Consider the following 20140-nt stretch of genomic DNA (forward strand, 5'->3'; position numbering starts at 1 on the left):
CATAAGGCCATCACTGATTTCCACCAACAGCAGATGGCACTAGTCATCTTTCTATTGCAGCTTGACATCAGTGAGGGGATTTACTGTATGACAGGATTTTGGATACTGGATTAATTATAGAAAGTTTTTTTATGAAGGACCCTCACCACCCTCCCTCACCACCCGAAACATGGACTGTTCCAGCCGCTGCGGTCAGGAAAACGCCTCTGCTGTCATGCAGCAAGAACAGAGAGGCTAAGACTGAGTTTCTTCCCCCACGCCATCAGAATCATCAACGATGACCCCACCAGTGCCCCCCTCAAGTCACTCACACACGCACTGTCATCATAACACATATGCACACACATAATCATCCATCTGCTATTTATATTGCTTACTGCTTATACTGTTCATATTGTTTATACTGTTTATACTGTCCATACTGTATATTTTTAGTACTTCTATTTTTATTTTTTATTCTATTTTTAAACTTATTGTATTGTTGCACTACTCTGTGGCACTGTCACTTTTGCATTTCACTGTATACTTGTATGCACGTGACAAATAAAGAATCTTGAATCTTGAATCTTGAAAGAAATCCATGTGGTGTTTGTAGGTCTCCTGACAAAGACTTTTGAAGCAGCAGTAGAACTAGAGCAGAAACCTAGATCCCAAAGTAGTGTATTCCTTAATGTGAGTGTACTATGAGGTCTTGGCTTTCATGGCACAGGTGGTAGTGCATAATCATTGGGTTGCAAATTCGAGCTCAGCTCCTAGCTGCTCCATCTCGGTCGTTATTGGTGACAGCGGTGGGATATAGTCCCCGTGTGACTTCAGGCCTGTGTGTGTGCGCATCACTGTCCCATACCAATCAAGTAGCAGTGGTCATTTCAGTGCAGTTCATATCAAAATCCGCTAGAGTGTGCATTCGAACACCATCATCCATATGTGTATCTCATGTCCAAAGGGAGGAATACAATGTTCATACAATGGAATATTTGAGACTGATCACAATAGGTTTGTGCGTCGGCTCCTTGGGGTAGCACCTTTATGCGTTCGTTATTTTCTAATTGACCAATATGTAACCAGATGTTTCTGACACGGACGGAGAAAAGGGGGATTCTTAAATCATGTCGTGAGTCGCTGGAAGTTTTGTGGATTTGCCACCTAGTATGTGTTGTTTTGATGAAGATTTGCTCACTTTAAATTCACAGCTATTATTGGAAAGTGTTATTGGTATGCACTGTTGATAAAAAAAAAAAAAAACGTTTTTGTTTTGAAATTGCGTAGAAATATACGTATTCAAGTATTCGTCTCTCATGTAATTTTGTCAACGCAATGATTGCACTAATCAGTAAAGAAATGCATGATGGATTTTTATCAGCGCAATGAATCCATAAGAGGGTAGCTTTTATCGTCAAGGGCAATGTGCGTCATTTCTAATGCGAGACCTCGTGTACTTTATTTGATTTATTTACTGTATTGGTGTCTGTGGGGGGACATGCAGCGTTCGGCCTGTAGAGACAGCTACAGGACCGTGGCCGGGGTTGTGTCGGCGAGACTTTTGTTGCACACCTGCTGCGAATTAAGTCTCGTCGGCGAATGTTTAAGATGTGTGTGCTTCTGCCATTTCAGTAGGGGAGCTAAGCTGGAGAGGGCGAGGCAAGGAGAGCAGAGCCGAGAACCGAGAGAGACTTTTGAACGAGGCTGGAAAGCCAAACAGTGCCAGCGGAACACTGTATGAATAAACGGGACCAATTCCCTTATCGATATACTGCGTCTGCCTCTGTGTATAAACGGACTTTGTTACATTGGCGCCCAACGTGGGGCACAGAATACAGGCAAGATGGACACGCTAACAGCGGCAATATCGAGGATAACGCTCGTCCTCGAGCAACAGACGGCCCTGCAGCAGACCCAGCAGGCGACACTGGAGGAGCTGACGGCGGCGAGGGTCGCGGACAGGGCCCTCCTCCAGGACTTCACCAGGGTCGGCGGGCCGGCGCCGGGGACCGGAGCGGCACCAGGTCCCCCCAAGGTCCAGTACCACCGCCCCCAGGACCTACAGACCGCCGTCGGACAGGCCGAGGACCATCTCTCCCTCCCACCGCGGGGGCCACAACGACCAACCCCGGCCCCGCGGCAAGGGGGGGGGGGCCAACGCCCAGGAGGAGCCGGGGGAGCAGAAGGAGAGAGGCCGGCGCCCGCCCCGAGGACGAGATGGCAGGGGCGCACCTATCCGGAACTGACCCCGGCCCCACAGGGAGCACCTCGAGCGACAGGGGGGGTGTGTTGGCGTGTAATGTGCTCTGTGCCGAGGCGGCGCCTCGCGACACTGCCGGGGAGCCGGAGCCGGCGGGGGCGCCTCACCCCGAGACTTCCTCGCCGAACTATCCGCTGCTAGGCGACTTCCCCCTCGAGCAGTCTCGTGATGAGACCCTCAGATCAGCCTTTGACCAAGTGATAGCAATTGATGGTACTTTGATACGGCCAGACACAGTGCGCGCCCACCCCTATTTTGCGATTATCAGCGACAGGTTATATCGAGTAAGTCGTGACTCACATAGTCAGGAGGAAGTAACCCAGTTGCTGGTTCCCCGCAGCCGCCGCGAAATGGTCTTCCAGGCGGCTCATTTCAACCCCATGGCGGGCCATCTAGGGTATGACAAAACACTGCACCGTATAATGGCTCGATTTTATTGGCCGGGGATTCGGGCAGAGGTGCGTAGGTGGTGCGCGTCCTGTCGGGAATGTCAGTTAGTAAATCCCCCAGCCATTCCAGGGGCCCCCTTGCGGCCCTTACCATTGGTCGAGAACCCGTTCGACCGCATTGCGATGGATATTATCGGGCCATTTGAGCGGAGCACACAGGGTTATCGATTTGTGTTGGTCTTGATAGATTACGCCACCCGATACCCCGAGGCAATACCTCTGCGCAATATCTCTGCCAGGAGTGTAGCGTAAGCATTGTTTCAAGTCATCTCCCGCGTGGGAATCCCGAAAGAGATTCTCACCGATCAGGGCACTAATTTTATGTCACGCACCCTCAAGGAACTGTATGGCTTGTTGAACATCAAGGCGATTCGAACCAGTGTTTACCACCCGGCCACTGACGGCCTTTGTGAGCGGTTCAATCGGACCTTGAAGTCAATGATCCGGAAGTTTGTCCACGAGGATAGTCGGAATTGGCATAAATGGCTAGATCCCCTGTTGTTTGCGGTGCGGGAAGTTCCCCAAGCTTCCACCGGGTTTTCCCCGTTTGAATTACTCTACGGGCGTAAGCCCCGGGGTGTCCTAGACCTGTTTAAAGAAAATTGGGAGGAAGGGTCTAGCGACAGTAAGAGTGAGATCCAGTACGTCCTCGACTTGCGCACAAAGCTCCACGCCCTAGGGGCTATCTCACGTGAGCATTTGCTGCAAGCCCAGGAGCGTCAGAAACGCCTGTATGACAGGGGGACTACCCTACGAGAGTTTACACCGGGAGACAAGGTGCTCGTACTGTTACCCACCTCCAGCACGAAATTACTCGCGAAGTGGCAAGGGCCGTTTGTGGTCACACGTCGCATGGGGGACGTGGATTATGAGGTTATACGCTCGGACCGGGGGGATAGCTTGCAGGTGTATCACGTCAATCTCCTAAAAAAATGGAACGACGTGGTCACTGTTGCTCTGGCTACGATAGTTCCGGAGAGAGAGGAGTTCGGTCCGGAAGTCCCAAAATCGAAAGGTAGCACTCCGGTCGATATTGATAACCATCTCTCTGCTAGCCAGGCCGCGGACGTTGCAGATTTGCAGCTTAAGTTCGCCGACGTGTTCTCTCCCCTGCCCGGTCGGACTACGCTCATCGACCACCATATAGAAACGCAGCCGGGTTTAACGGTGCGCACGCGTCCCTATAGGTTGCCGGTGCACAAACGAGACGTTGTGTGCCGGGAGTTGGAAGCCATGCTGGAGCTGGGTGTGGTCGAGGAGTCCCGCAGTGATTGGTGTAGCCCCATCGTGCTTGTCAACAAGCCAGATGGGACTATACGGTTCTGTGTGGATTATAGACGGGTTAATGCGGTCTCCAAGTTCGATGCATGTCCGATGCCCCGGGTCGACGAGCTCTTGGACCGGCTTGGTACGGCCAGGTACTTCACGACATTGGATTGCACGAAGGGATACTGGCAGATTCCACTCTCGCCGGTGTCCCGGGAGAAAACGGCATTCTCCACTCCGCTCGGGTTATTCCAGTTCACCGTGCTCCCTTTCGGGTTGTTCGGAGCCCCAGCCACTTTTCAGCGCCTCATGGACCGTATTCTGCGGCCGCACGCCGCCTATGCTGCGGCCTACCTAGATGACATTGTCATTCACAGTGACACCTGGCCGCAGCATGTGCGGAGTGTGGCTGCTGTTCTGCGGTCCCTGAGGCAGGCGGGGCTAACGGCCAACCCGAAAAAGTGCGTGATCGGGCGGAGGGAGATCCGGTATCTGGGGTACCACTTGGGACGGGGGGAGGTGCGACCGCAGATTGAAAAGACTGCGGCCATCGCCGCCTCTCCCCGGCCCAAGACAAAGAAGGAGGTGAGGGCCTTCCTGGGGCTGGCGGGATATTACCGCCAGTTCGTACCTGGGTTTTCAGAGCTGGCCAGTCCCTTGACGGACCTCACCCGGAAGGGTGCCCCGGATCCGGTCCAATGGTCGGGCCAGTGCCAGGGGTCGTTCGAGGCCCTTAAGGGGGCTCTTTGTGGAGAAACGGTCCTGTATGCGCCTGATTTTAACCTCCCTTTCTCCCTACAGACGGACGCTTCGGATAGAGGGCTGGGAGCAGTGCTGACCCAGCGCGTGGAGGGGGCCGACCGGCCGGTGCTGTACCTGAGCCGCAAGCTGTCGGAGAGGGAGGGCCGGTTCAGCACCGTGGAGAAGGAGTGCCTGGCCATCAAGTGGGCGGTCGGCACCCTCCGCTACTACCTGCTGGGTCGCGCCTTCACCCTCTACTCCGACCATGCCCCCCTCCAGTGGCTCCACCGCATGAAGGATGTAAACGCGAGGATCACCCGGTGGTACCTCGCGTTGCAGCCCTTCAACTTTTCCGTCGTGCACAGACCGGGGGCGCAGATGGTCGTGGCAGACTTCCTCTCCCGTGCAGGGGGGGGGGAGTAGGTCGTCGGGCCGTCGGTTCCCCGGCCTGTGTCGGGCGGTGGGGGTATGTGGGGGGACATGCAGCGTTCGGCCTGTAGAGGGAGCTACAGGACCGTGGCCGGGGTTGTGTCGGCGAGACTTTTGTTGCACACCTGCTGCGAATTAAGTCTCGTCGGCGAATGTTTAAGATGTGTGTGCTTCTGCCATTTCAGTAGGGGAGCTAAGCTGGAGAGGGCGAGGCGAGGAGAGCAGAGCCGAGAACCGAGAGAGACTTTTGAACGAGGCTGGAAAGCCAAACAGTGCCAGCGGAACACTGTATGAATAAACGGGACCAATTCCCTTATCGATATACTGCGTCTGCCTCTGTGTATAAACGGACTTTGTTACAGTGTCATACCCTTGATTTGACAGATTTTGTAATGGTTTGTAGGAGCTCATTGCGCTTGAGATTATTTTGTACTGTCCTTATTGTGGTCACTTAAAAGCTCGGTGAACCCTTTTGATTGAAGTTCTTGAGGGCCAGGGGGTATGGGAGAAACTACTCCTGCTCAACCCGCAGCGGGTGAATTTGTTCCAATGTTAGGTGTTGGCATGGTAGGATCTATGCCAGGTGTGGTCAGCGGGCCAATCGCGACCACGAGAGGGTCCGCTGTCCCGCAGTTACATAGTGCGATAGTAGAGCGTTTACGCGCCCGGATAGAATTGTGTAGAAGGCATCACTTGATGTGTGAGAACCGCTACCAGCGAAGTCAAGCCGAAAACTCGGATCTTGAACACGAGAGTACGCTTCACCTTCTGAACATTGTACATCAAGGACCGGGAAACAGGAAAACTAAAGGCATTCGAACCTCAACCCAGCAACCTGCAGAGGGCAGGTTAATGGAGAACAGAAAGCACAAACCTCTTCAGAGGGAGACCAGAAGATTTCAACACGAATAGCTGTAAGTAATTATGATGATGATGATGATGATGATGATTGTGTGTGTGTGTGTGTGTGTGTGTGTGTGTGTGATGCTGTAGGCCTACTTTTGATGGAGGCTTACTGTCATCAACCCAGTTTTAATGTGATCTATTACATATTGGGCTAAGCCATCCATAGTCATGATGTTGATGTTAAAAAAGGTTTTATCTAGGTTTTATTTATGACACTGAAAATTGCAAAGGTACTTGCTTGCAAAATGAAATGGAGAACACTTTGAACACTGCAATAGAAGTGATGTTAGAGTGAGTTTTTGAAAGTGTGTCAAGAATCTTGTGAAAACAGCAGAGGCCTATGCCTATACTGACTTAAATTCAGTGATACACATAAGATGTTTATACAAAGCAATCCACATCAGGCAAAAATTTCAGGTCATCAGTTCATGTGAAGTCTTAGTTCTGCTTCACATTTCCTGAAAACTCTGCCATGCTCCTCCTGATGAGAGACACAGAGTCAGTTTAGTCTATTCAATGACCCGCAGTTCTCAGAAGCCTTATTTTAATTGTTTTCTGGAGGTGTTAATTACACAGTGTTCAAAGGAGAGTAATGTTGATGGCTTGGAATGCCCCTTCTCAAATGTACTGTAGTGTATGAATTTGCTGCTCATGATGTGAGAAGTGTTGAATGTTCACTTGATCAACATCACCTACGTGTAGCTCTGTTGCTGCATGCTCTATGAACATTGCATGAAATTCAAAGAGAGACATTATCAAGTGAGCTACTTCCCCTAACCCATGTTTGCATTTGTTTTCAAATAACACCATAGTAAGAAGATACAACGTTAGTATTTCCCTTACAAGAAATTTCATGTTAATGCTTTAAATACCAAGAATGCATGCATGCATCTGTAGACGGATTTTGGTCGCGCCAGCCTTGATTTAAATGTGTATACCTATTTCGACTAAAGTTGAAGTTAATCATAATGTGAGTACGCATCCAATAACCTATAGACACGTTGTTTTACGTTGTATCAGTAATTATGTTATTATTTGTAAACGTAAAACGGACGCGCTTACCAATGCACGCGCGGTGGACATACTGTAACATGGTATTGCTATGACTTCAATGGAAGTGAGGACTGTCTATGTTCCTGGGAGTGCTGCTTACTGTATATGACTAGTTTCAAGTATGGCATCTGTTCAGTGTTCAGGGCACAACCAATGAGATGTGTGGTGAATGTCTAGGATTTACCATTCTGTACTTCAGCTCTTCGGAGGTGAGATTCAAGAAACAAAGTCCTGAGTAGCCACAATATTTGAGTCCGGTATTTATTATTGCTTGCAAGCAAGAGACAAGAGCCTAACAGCAGCCCAGCGTAAATCCGGGGGTCTGTTTAGCGCAAGTCTGACGAGGCGATTCTCAAGGTTGTCTTTTATACAGATGAAACATAATGGTAGGAGTCACAAAGTCTATCAGCTGATGGGCTTGTGCTTAGACAGGAAGGGGGCGAGAGAGAGAGAACAATGGGGAGACTTTCTTATTGATCAATTGGCGTTCAACATTTCACACTTATCCACCTTCCTGTCGGCAAGATGTGTATGTACCTTTATTGTCGCTCTCCCCCACCACTCATTCCGAAACCACGGCTATCCATATTGTAATTATACAGCGTTTCTCAGAACAATGGCTATAGAACTTTAGAGGTGTGGCAAGAGAAAATGTAATCACAGTATTTACACAAGTTGTATCAGTCATATGAAAGTGTATATCCTTCAAACAGTTCTATCAATGTATTTTCCATAACAGATGTGAGATTTATTTAGTTCTTTTCTTTCATTGGACATGTAGACTAGAGGCAACACAATGTTTCCCAAGGAATGTTTCAATATAATGTCAAAATGGGAGAGCCTATCTTTACAACAGCTTGCAGATGTTTGGTTTCTCAGGCACAAATGGAACATATAAGTAAGCTCAAACATGAATGATACAGGTGGAAGTTGATTTGCTAAATGCAAAAAGATTATTTGATTTGTGGCCATGCAGAGTGAGTCGTGTGTTGTGTGAAGTCTGAATGAAGACAGAGACTCAGAAACAAAGTATGAGGTTGTTCTGCTGACCCTTGTGTAGGACAAACATAATGTTTTAGAATGACTCTACATTATAAGAGCTTGTAATTAACAACAGTGCTGTTTCATTCTGTCTCAAGTTCATTTGACCCAGGAGGAGTGTGTTCTACACAAAACTGATGATGCAGAATGCAGAGAAGTAAATGGAGTCCCAGTGTGTGTGTGTGTGTGTGCGCGTGCCTTAGGAGGGCTAATGCTATATTGGTCTGCCAGGACCATCCACTCCAGAAGGAGTTTGAGCTTTTGCCCTCAGGCCGTCGTTTCAGGGCACCTGTTAAGAGGACTAAAAGATTTTAATGTTTCCTTCATCCCAAGTGCTATTGATATGCTTAATGGCAAATAGCACTTTGGCTGTATTCCTTGTACTACCCCTGCACATTTTGCACACTTGCACTTTTTCTACTTGGTATGAATTTCCATTTCTCTGAACTAGCTCTGCAGTTTATTGTGTTGATGTTGTCCTTTTTGTATTCTGTCTTTGTGAACCCTGGCTGCAAAATTAATTACCCCTAGGGCATAATAAAGAAACCTTGAACCTTGAGCCTGTGGAAAAAAATAAATAAATGAGTCAGATAGTGAACATAGGAAATAAAGGTTTAGCAGACATGGAGTGAAAGGACCTTGCTGTGTGTTGTAATGTTTGCCATGTGTTGTCATGCCCTATTATCCCAGGTTTAATGATGACCCACTAAGCACCTTCTTGAAAGATGCTTTGCCCATGAAACTCTTTGAAGCGCAATGCCCCCACATAAATGTTTAAAGTCATTGAATACAATTACCTGGCTGTGTTTACTGAAAGTCAAACAGGCCTTGAAAATACAGTAGCTGCTGGTGATTAACAGTCCTGTACATTGGGATGATTTTGTTATTTCCTATCTCCAGTCGGAACTGAGGGCCTCCAGCAGCATGCTGTCATGGAAGGTACTGCTGTATGTGTGTTGTGTTGTGTTCTGTTTGCCCATATGCTGCACATTCGAATGCAGACAAACAGTAGCTTAAACTACAGTAGCTCCCATTATGGCCAGCGCTAAGGAGTTATCTATTTACATTTTCGACTCCTAGCCCTCTAAAGGTAACCCCAATCCATTTCCCTCATAGACTGCCAATAAAACACAGCATTTCAGCACAGGCTAGCAAATTGTCCTACGCCTCAGGTGAGTTACCCACCCTTGAAACACCAGACCATTTAAAAAATGAGAAATGGGCTTGGACGACTACATTTAAATGCCAGAAGCCTAATAAATAAAATGGACTTCATCAATACATGGGCTCAGCAGGCAAACCCAGACATTTTTATGATATCTGAAACATGGCAAGACTTGTCAGTGCCTGATGAAATGGCTATACCATATTTAGGAGGGGGAGGTGTGGCTATGAATGTTTAGTCCTAAGTGTGTGTTTGGAAATAACTCTTAAGGTGTCTGTGATAGGAGTGTATCACCCACCATCTGCTCATTATAGTGCTCTTGATAACTTAGCACTTCTATCCTCCTATGTCTATTCTGAAGTAGTAATAATAGGTGATTTTAACCTAGACTAGTTGTCTCAAACGTCATGCGATGGTTTACAACTATCACAGTTAATCTCAAAACCAACACGACATAACTTGAAGAATCCAGATAAGTCCACCCTGTTAGACATCATCCTAACAAATAGGCCTTAGAAATACAGTGCCTATAGAAAGTCATCATACCCTGTGAAATCTTTAGCTTTTGTCACATTACATCCTGGAAATTAAAATAAATAAAATCTTACTTTTTGGAGCTGTATGTACACATTATAACCCTCATCATCAAAGTGAAAATATATTTTTTTTAAATTGTGGACCATTATTAAAAATTAATTTGTGAAATACCTGGTGTAACGAGTTCCATTGTACACAGAGGCAGACGCAGTGGTGTGGTGAGGGAAAGGTCCCGTTTATTCATAAAAGTTCTCACAAATGTTCGTCTCTGGCTTTTCAGCCCTCTCAAACACTCGGCAACTGGAAAGTTGCCGTTTCTCTCTAATCTCTCCTGCTCCGCCGTTCCCAGCCCACCTACTGAAAGAAGAGGCACACACATCTTAACCATTTCGTTAAACGAGGCATCATTCGCACCAGCTGCGCAACAAAGCCTCGTCCCCCGTGACCCTGGCCACGGTCCTGTAGCACCCTCTACAGGCCGATCGCTGCATGTCCCCCCACACCTGGTTTGTTTAAGTGATCAGCCCCTTAGAGTATACCATTATAAACTTGCTCAGGTGCAACCAATCAACTTCCAGATCAAACACCAGGCTAATTGCCCCCCACCTGACATCAATTGTAGTGGTTTTGATTACTTCAGAATAAAACCAGCTGTTTCTTGAGGATTCCACTACTAGAAGTGCATGGTTCTGCAAAGAATTCACCATGGTTGGAAAAGTACTTTCAAAAGGCCTCCGGGATAAAGTTGTAGGAAGGCACAAGTTAGGTGAAGGCTACAAAAAGATTTCGAAGGTTTTAGTTATCCCTCTGAGTACCGTTCAGAGCATCATTAAGAAGTGAAAGGTGTATGGCACCACCAACACCTTGCCTAGATCAGGCCGTCCGACCAAACTGGATGACCGAGCCAGGAGGACATTGATCAGAGAAGCTACCAAGAGGCCAAAGGCAACTTTGAAGGACTTACAAGTCTTTATGGCTGGGACTGGTCTGTCTGTGCATGTGACAACAATCTCACAAGCTTTACACAAAGCTGGCCTGTATGGCAGGGTAGCAAGAAAGAAGCCTTTTCTGAAAAAGTGCCACACTCAGTCTTGTTTGTGCTATGCAAAAGCACACCTGGAAGATTCTGTTGCCATGTGGAAAAAGGTTTTATGGTCAGACGGAACGAAGATTGAACTTTTTGGACTGAACTCCAAGCGCTATGTTTGGCGAAAACCAAACACAGCACACCACCCAAAACACACCATACCTACTGTGAAGCATGGTGGTGGCAACATTATGTTGTGGGGATGTTTCTCTTCAGCGGGGACTGGGCAATTGGTCAGGATTGAAGGGAAAATGGATACTGCCAAGTACACCCAAATTCTTGAGGACAACCTGCGTCCATCTGCTAGACAGCTGAAGATGGGTAGGTCATTCACCTTCCAACACGACAACGATCCTAAACATACCGCCAAAAGAACAACGCAGTGGCTTAAGGATAGAAAGGTGAATGTCCTTGAGTGGCCAAGTCAGAGCCCTGACTTAAATCCGAAAATCTGTGGATGGACTTGAAGAGAGCAGTCCATCGCCGCTCACCACGGAATTTGACTGAACTCTAACAATTCTGCAAGGAAGAATGGGCAAATATTCTCCAATCTAGGTGTGCAAAGCTAGTAGAGACATTTCCAAACTGATTTATGGCTGTAATTGCAGCAAAAGGTGGTTCTACAAAGTATTAAATCATGGGACTGATGACTTTTCCAACCCTGTTATTCTTGTTTTTCATTTTTCATAAATGTTCAGAACTGTCGCCTTTTTTTTCATTAGTTTGATGTTGTATGGCTAAATTTGTACATACAGCTGGAAAAAGTTTTTTTTTAATGGGTTTTGATTTCAGGCTGTACGACAAATACAGTAACTATTTCAAAGGGGTATAATGACTTTCTATAGGCACTGTATATACAATATTGCATACATTCAGTCATCATACAATAGAAGAGAATATAGTATACACTTTGTGACAAAAAGTGATGACGTCACATAAATTTAATCATCGAAAATAATACTTGAAAATTATAAGTCCCGCCCCTTTGGGGGCGGATGTGGTGGGCTGTTGATGCTTGCCCAATGAGACGTGTGTGAGAGGCTAAGGTGTTCTGGTGTTTGTCGGAACTTGACATTTTTATGAGGATGTGGTCACCCCCGTAGGCTATAGAACCGTGAGAATGGATTGGATGGATTAGGGGGTTCCCAGGGCCCTGAACTGTCTGAAGACCAACCGAGGTACAGCTAAAGTTTGTCACTGATAAGGGCTGTGTGATGTGTGGTGATGACTTTATGCTGCATACATGCATCTATGTCAAAATTGCATATGAGGCTTAAAATAAAAGTTCAATACTGAGGGTTAAAATGTGCAATTAAAAAAAGGCAATTAAAAAATGGTTAGGCTGCTACTCTAGTGGTAGTAATATATATGACCCTGAGAGCTGGTCACAAAGGCCCAAAGACTTGTGACAGCGGCATCTGATCGATCTCTCTCCACCATGGAGGTGCAATTGTGTGGAAATGGCTGTGTGTTCTACCTCTTGTTACCTGTTCAAGTGTTATGGTAACATCACACTGCTGGTCATTTCCTCATAATTACACGTAATATATCTATCTGATAGGCATCACTTGAGTCTTGCATTGAGGTTCAACGTTTTTCAACGTTTGCCATGTGGGACAGTGAACCTGCATTCTGTAATCCTAGTTTTTGTAAGCTATCCTGAAGCATGTTCTAAATGTTTTTTCAAGAAAAAAGTGGCTTGAAAGTCTTGGGATCTTTAGCATTGAGCTGTAAGACCAAATTGTTAGGAAAGTATTTGTTGGTCGTACAAAGCTTTTGGCTTTTTCCTTTTTTTTTCTACATGCCAATGGAACAGCATTTTTAGCACCTTTTTTTATTTGAGATGGATATGGGAAGTTTAGAAACCAATGCTGGATAACAATACAATCTGACTTAAAGAAGCGTATTGCATATCTTTGAATATAGACATGTTGCATATGTAGGTATGTTCGCAAGTAACATGTCAGTAAAGAAAAGGGTAATGAAAGTCATAGCAGCTCACCACCAAAAATCAGAATTTGACTATGGGTATTGTCTCTTATTTTAACCCTTGGCTTGACATTTTAAATGTACAACATGTACCGCTATATTCCCATAGACACATATAGAGTTCATGAAAAGTATCACTAATTTGGATCGTTATCTCACAATTTGTTATTTAGGTCGATTTTTAGGATAGAACTTGAGTTGATGGTATTATTGTGGGAACTCAAATCAGTCACTCAGCTTTTTCTATTGGCTACCCTCATCAATGCAGAATATGTGCTTGTCCAATGAAATGTGAATGTTCTCGTTTCAGTACGCTGAACGCTTCATCTTTCACTCCACCGTTTCCTAAATCATTTTACCTCATATCCTTTGTTCATCCTAAATTTGTTTCTAATACTGCTTATTCATGTTTTAAGTTACCTATTTATACCAGAACCTTAGATTACCTGACCTGTACAACATTTGATAACAATGTTATTTTTGCACTAAAATAAAATGACTTTTGGAGCTATTGCTTGAGTTGAGTCTAGTGTGTTTCAGATGGTTGGACGTTCAGATTGTTCTGTTTTAGAGAGGAGAGGTGATGAGGGCAGGTGAATGTTCATCATGAAGCTTACTTTGTTTAATACCAGGCTAGTTTGTCGGGTGAGACCACACCAACTCATTGCATAGCTTGTTAACCAACTGGTCCCGGATACACGTAATGTACGTGCACTACTAATTCAGAAATTCATTTTTACACCCTTTGGTCGAGAGGGATACTAGCTAGCCAACTAGCATGCAGTGGGTGATATTACAGAGAATAATGCCTTTAATGTTTTATTACAGAAATAACTGCCAATAGGTTGTCATTGAATCTCCCCCCATAAAATGTTGCTGTTCATTAGTTATGATCTCAGTTTTGAGCTATGGTGAAGCGTAACAGTGCATATGCAAAACATTGTGAAACTGACATTTATTTTGACTTTTGTTGGACATTCAATATGTAGGCTAGGCTATATCTTACTGGTTGTTTGTAGTCTGTCTGTCTATCTCTAGTGTGTGGAAAGTATCCAGCAAATTGGTTCTTCGATGAATATGTGTAGGCCTAGTACTTGTTTCTGTGGTCACCGAAACTACAGCATTTATAGAGAAGTCAAGCTGCAAAAATGCATCATGGAATGTTGCCACTGGCCATGCAGGTAGAACTAGTTACATATCAGGATGTAGTTGAATTATCTGTCAACCTGTACATTTTTCATCGTTAGGGGACACAGTTTATCTGAAGCTAATCTATTTCCAGTGAATGGATATGTTCATAGGTGTGTGTGTTGTCATTCCAATGAGGGATAAGTGCTTAATTTGAGAGTGACCTGAACAATAGCAAGCCCAGGATGTAAATAATGAAATCACATTTAAATCATACATGCACCATTTCTAGTCTAGTACTTGCATAAAAACTAGGCTTAAGGGTGCCCTCTGATCAGATCTTGACAGTTTTTAGGGAAAAGGCACATTTAATTGCGAAAGAGTATGGTTATGAGGGGTCTGTTTTGTTTAACTAAATGGCATATCATCATGGATATCATAGACCAATTCAGCTCACCAGTAGGCACATTTCACGTGCCTCTGTTGCTTGAATGCAACAATTGAATTGGATTCAATTGGATTGTCTGTTGATCTTTTTTCATCATGCTTCATCGAGTTGTTGGGAGTGTTTTAGAGATTGTTTAACGTCGTCATTGCTCGGCTTTACCCTTTGTTGGTTTGTATGATTTCTTCAACTGGTCCCTACATGGATGTCTCAGTTCAGTTGTCAATCTCCATTCAAAATGGGTTAAGAATAGTATAGATGGATGCCTTTTCCATATGACCCATATTTCTCTGTGTTGCAGAAGGACATTCAAGCAAACAATGTTAATAACAAAATGAAACGTGAATCTGGGTTTGCACTATTGTAGGCCTATAGCCTACTGCTGACCATCTAAACATCTCCTAAAAGTATAATGTCAGATATATAGGCACAGTAATGCCTCTCTTTGCCTTTCTCCTATCTTCCCCTGAAGAGCTAACCTCCCCTTATAGTAGAGTATAACTTATTTTCTTAATTCAAAGGTAACAATAGGTAACACTGAATGTACTGAAAGCCAGAGTGTTGATATACTTTAAGAAATGACGTATCCACCTGTAATATGCGTATTATGCATGTTCATTAACTTGAACTTATTGACCCCTCAAATTGGGATAGTAAGAAGTCGAAGTTGTCTTTGTTTTCTGATGTCTGTTCTCTGGCAAAAATTGACCCTAAGAATGAGACTGATGGAACATTAGTCATGTTAGTCGTTGAATAGGCATCTACTAGAAAGATTGAATTTGAGCTGGTGCGAAGATTGGTCCTACTTTGTATTGCCTGTTGAGGTGCTGTAATAGAGGAGCTGTTACCATAGTTGCGATGTCATGTGATCTTATTGTATGTTTAATTTTGGCTTCAGCTTTTACTATTCATATTCCCATCAGACGACAGTTTTTTCCTCAAGTAACCAACAGAAACAATTAATGTTTGTCACCTTTTGCGGAATGCCTGAAAATGTTATGGTTATCGTTAAACCCCCCCCCCCCTACAACCTTTAATACGCGTAATGGCTCCATAACAATGATGCTTCTCGTACCGTTGTCCGTTATGGTTTATGAGTTGACTTCTCATGTATTTTTGTTTGTTTAGCTTATGTCTAGATGTTGCTCTTTTATTCCCCAAAAATATGTATGATGGCTTCTGCAGGCCCTGCTACAGTATGATGGTCTCATATCTCACTCTGTTTTGAGTAGTCAACATTTTAGTTTATTTTATCAGGTCTTTTTTGGTTGCGTTCATTTGGAGAACTATGATCGTCGTCACGCAGAGCTTGGCTCCATCCATCCATCGACTCGCAGCGACTCTATCCTGAGAAAGTACGGTTGCAAAAGAAATCGGAGAACTTTCGTAGAGCTTCCCCAAACCGAACCAATGCCATATAGCTGAATTACATGCAACATGCAAGACACCATAACTAATAATGCAAGGTATTTTGTATCTTTCCGAAAGCATTGAGGGCTTCAGAGCAACTTGGCTTTTTATATACCAACTTGGAAAATTACCTCAGAACGGTCTCGGGTGCTAGTGTTGTATATCCCTAATTTATGATGACAAAGATCAATTTTAGTGACCAAATGACACAAGCCAATACTGTGTACAAACTTTATCATTTTACTTCCTTTAACCTTTAGTTAAGCAAAATTTGTAATTATGGATGAACTTTGAATGTATGTACATTAAAGTTCATGGGACCAAATTTTGTAATTGGGAGTTCAAGTCTCAATGTTGTTATGTACGCATGCAAATCCTCCCTTTTTAAAATGTAGTAATACTGTAACTAAAACAACCAATGAACGCTCAGCAGACACTGAGTTGGGACTCATTTGTGTGGCAATATAAGCTGTAGTCATGACTGGATGATATATTGATGTACCAATGAAATGGATATTTAGATTTGCAATGAATCACTATCAATATTCCTGCAATATGTTTTGGTAGTATAAATAGAGGGCTGCGGATTGAAAGAAAGAGGCATGTTGATGGGATGTTGTATGCAGAGCAATAATGACTAAAGTCTGAGTTGGAGTTATGATTTGCTGAGCAGTGTAGAGGGGCCAACGTTAGGTAAGATGCATGGCAGGTATCACTCTGAGCTGTACCCTGGCCTGTGGTCTCCAGCACGTCTTGTGGCAACTTTCATTTAACATTTAAGCAGGAGGTAGGAGGTCATCTAATTAATTGAATATAGGTTACCTGTAACTTTGCAAACCTATAAGTAGTGTTTTTAGTGGTTCGTAGTTGGCTTATAGATGCCACTGAGCGATCATCAAGGATCTAACATCTGCATCTTGAAGTGATGCTATCCAGTGCCGCAATAAAACCAGCGAGGCTTTTCTTGCCCTTTGCCATTTAAAGCTGTTTGTTGCAACCAGAAAACGACAAGAACAGTAGCACGCTATTCATTATCCAAATTTGATACAGTTTTTGATATGACGATAGATGTATTTTTGCATGCTACATTTTACAAAGGGAATACACATTTGAAATTACTTTTCTCAATGTATTTGTGACATGATATACTGATGTAGTGGCATATATCGGTCATTCAAGAGATCAATCGATTGAAAGGCACTGTACAGAGAAGGTTGTATGGAAATTAAATTAAAGTTCTTATGTCATTCTTGTTGTCTGAGCTGAAAACATCCCGCATGTTATTGTTTTATGTGTGCCTTTTCAGAGATTTCCTTTCCACCTCCCATATACTGGGGTTGCCATCCCTATTTCATTTACAGCGCCACATAAAATAATTTCTACATTAATTATCATGCAACCTTAAAAGTGAAGACGCTGCATAGAACGATCAGTATTTGTGTTTTGCACTTTCAAAGTAGTTTCAAAATTGCCCCACTTAAGGTTGGGCAAACTGACAAAAAACAACAATAAAAGACGAGGTATTTTAAGCTATCGATAGGATTTATAAGGAATAACATGACTTTGAAGAGCTTTTCTAAAAAGGTAAAAGATATATCTATATATATCTATCTATCTATATAGATAGATATTCATATATATTCATGAAGTATCTCATAAACCTGATATATGCTGCATTGACTTTTCCCATTTCTTTTTTAGAAGATGGGTACACTGTGGTCATAAAGGGATGGACATGGTCAGCAACAATACTCAGGTAGGCTGTGGCGTTTAAACGATGCTCAATTGGTACTAAGGGGCCCAAAGTGTGCCAAGAAAATATCCCCCACACCATTAGATATTTGAGTTAACGAGCAGTTGAACAGGTGTACCTAATAAAGTGGCCGGTGAGTGTATATATTGTGGACTAGAACAATAAACATAACATAGTGTCTTCCCTTACTTGGCCCTGTTAAACGCAGATCCCTGGTTGAGTCATGCCAGCGGCTCCTCTGGTTTCACCTCCTGTCAGTGTACCTACAGTACACTGTGTAACAGCAGTGTGTCTGTGTGGCTTTGGGCGAGGTGGAGAGGGAGCAGAGAGCAGGCGCCAGAGTTTGGCTCAGCGAGGTGCCCACACCGTGACACCTCACCACAGCACAGCACTAACACAAACATTCCAGCTGCCACTTCTCAGCCCCATAGGCAGAGCCAGGCGTCTCCAAACAAGACCGGCTGTGTTATATACCATATCTGATGCTGACTGCAGGAAAAATCCTTGTCTAACATTTTGAAACATTAACATTTTGATATTAAGTATGAGACAGTGTTTTACTTGTCACTTTTGCCAGACATGGCTGCAGTGACCTGCTGAGACGGAGAGACGGCTTTGCATCTTCAGCTGATTTTTTTTTAATGAAAATGAAATCTGAATTCTTCTTGCAAGTCAGGCACATTAGCTCTGTAACCACAGTCAAGAGCCTGTAGAGTTGCAGACTAGCCATCTACATCTGAGCTGTATAAGCTATCTGTGCTAATGACTGTGCTATGACCAGGTCTAAAGCCAGATTGGTGCAGATTTAGAATAGAATGAGAAGATAAAAAGGTTTTTAGCTCTGAGTTGACCTGGGACTCTAATACTTTGCAAAGGCAAGACAGCTTGGATATTGGACGGTAGTTATCTAGGTCGGAGGGGTCACCACCTTTATGGAGAGGGAGAACATGGGCTGCCTTCCAAACCATGGGGATAGCACCTGAGATAAGTCAGATTAAGAATATGTCAATGACTCCGCAATCAGGGGGGGCGAAAGCTGCAATAGACCTGGATCAAGCAGATCAGCCCCAATGAATTTACATCAATTTTAAGCATTTACATTTTTTACAAGTGCCTGGACCAAGAGTTGTGCTGCTTTTCTCATGAGGAATGGACGTATCCTTCGGATGTTGTAGAGGAAGAATCTACAGGAGTGCGCTGTCGCTGTGATGTTTGCCGCACAGGATTAGTTAAGGATGGTTGTTGAGGATCACCCCAAGTTTCTTGGCTGTCTGAGAGGAGGTCACAGTGGAGTTCTCTACTGTGATGGAGAAGTCTTGGAGAGGGCAGTCTTTCCCAGGGAGGAAGAGCAGCTCAGTCTTGTTAAGGTTGAGCTTGAGGTGGTGGGCTGACATCCAAGCAGAAATGTCTTCAAGACAAGCAGAGACACGTGTTTCCACCTGTGAGTCAGAGGGGGGGGGAAGAGAGAAAGAGTTGAGTGTCATCAGCGTAGGAGTGGTAGGAGAAACCATGTGAGGAAATCACAAAGCCAAGAGATTTGGTATAAAGGGAGAACAGTAAGGGCCCTAGGACGGAGCCCTGGGAGACCCCAGTGGTGAGGGTGCGTGAAGAAGACAGCAACCCTCTCCACGTCACCTGGTAAGAGCGATCAGCCAGGTAGGATGCAAACCAGGAGAGTGCAGAGCCAGAGATGCCCAGTTCTGAGAGGGTGGAGAGAACGATCTGGTGGTTTACTGTGTTGAATGCAGCGGACAGGTCCAGAAGAATGAGAACAGAGGAGAGGGATAAAGCTCGAGCAGAGTGGAGGGTCTCCGTGACAGCAAGTAGAGCAGTCATGTACTACATCACAAGTAGAAAATTGTTGAAAAGAAAACAGAGACGCGCTTGTAGTTGACTGATCTCCCATCGAGCCAGCTTTGGGCTGGGACATGGAAGCACAGTCGACTGTCTGACCAGGGTCAGCCAAACCACCATTTCTCTCAAATAAAAACCATGCCTCGATAAAATGCTGATTAAAGGCATTAGTTATCTCAATTTTCTTTGTAATGAGGCCAGAGACTGACAAAACATAGGAAGGGAGGAAGAGGAATTTCCACGCTTCAGAGCGTTAACTATTTTCCAAAATGTTGTAGGATCACCAGCAGAATCCGAGATAGCATTTTGGAAATAGCTTGATTTAGCTTTCTTAATTGATCAGGTGCATCTACGTATTTCTCAGTTGTCTGAAAACCTGCCAATCGCCGACTGGGTCAGGTTTTCGAGCTTGGGGGCATGTTTCTGCCAGAGATATAAATGTAGATGAGAAAGGTTCTAGAGCCAAATCGGGGTCGGGTATGCAGCTCATAAGGGAAGGATTCGACCATGTTTCAATCGTTAAAATGTTTAAAAAAATAATAATTATCCTTTTATCTCGAATACAGGCCAGTGATCGCTGATGTCATTAGTAAAAACACCACTGGCTATATGTACAGTGCCTATAGAAAGGCATCATACCCCTTT

The 20140-nt window shown here is 44.5% G+C and overlaps 1 pseudogene across 1 annotated transcript in view; it reads left to right on the forward strand.

The window, feature by feature from the left end:
* Positions 1-5628: 5628 nt before the first annotated feature.
* Positions 5629-20140, forward strand: part of LOC310824013 (mastermind-like protein 2) — an 82894-nt pseudogene continuing 68382 nt past the window's right edge. The window contains exon 1 of the transcript in view: positions 5629-6041. The product of the transcript in view is annotated as a mastermind-like protein 2 (transcript). The remainder of the gene's footprint in view (positions 6042-20140) is intronic.

This window comes from Argentina silus (genome assembly GCF_951799395.1).
Source record: "Argentina silus genome assembly, chromosome: Y".
Classification (NCBI taxonomy): Eukaryota; Metazoa; Chordata; class Actinopteri; order Argentiniformes; family Argentinidae; genus Argentina; species Argentina silus.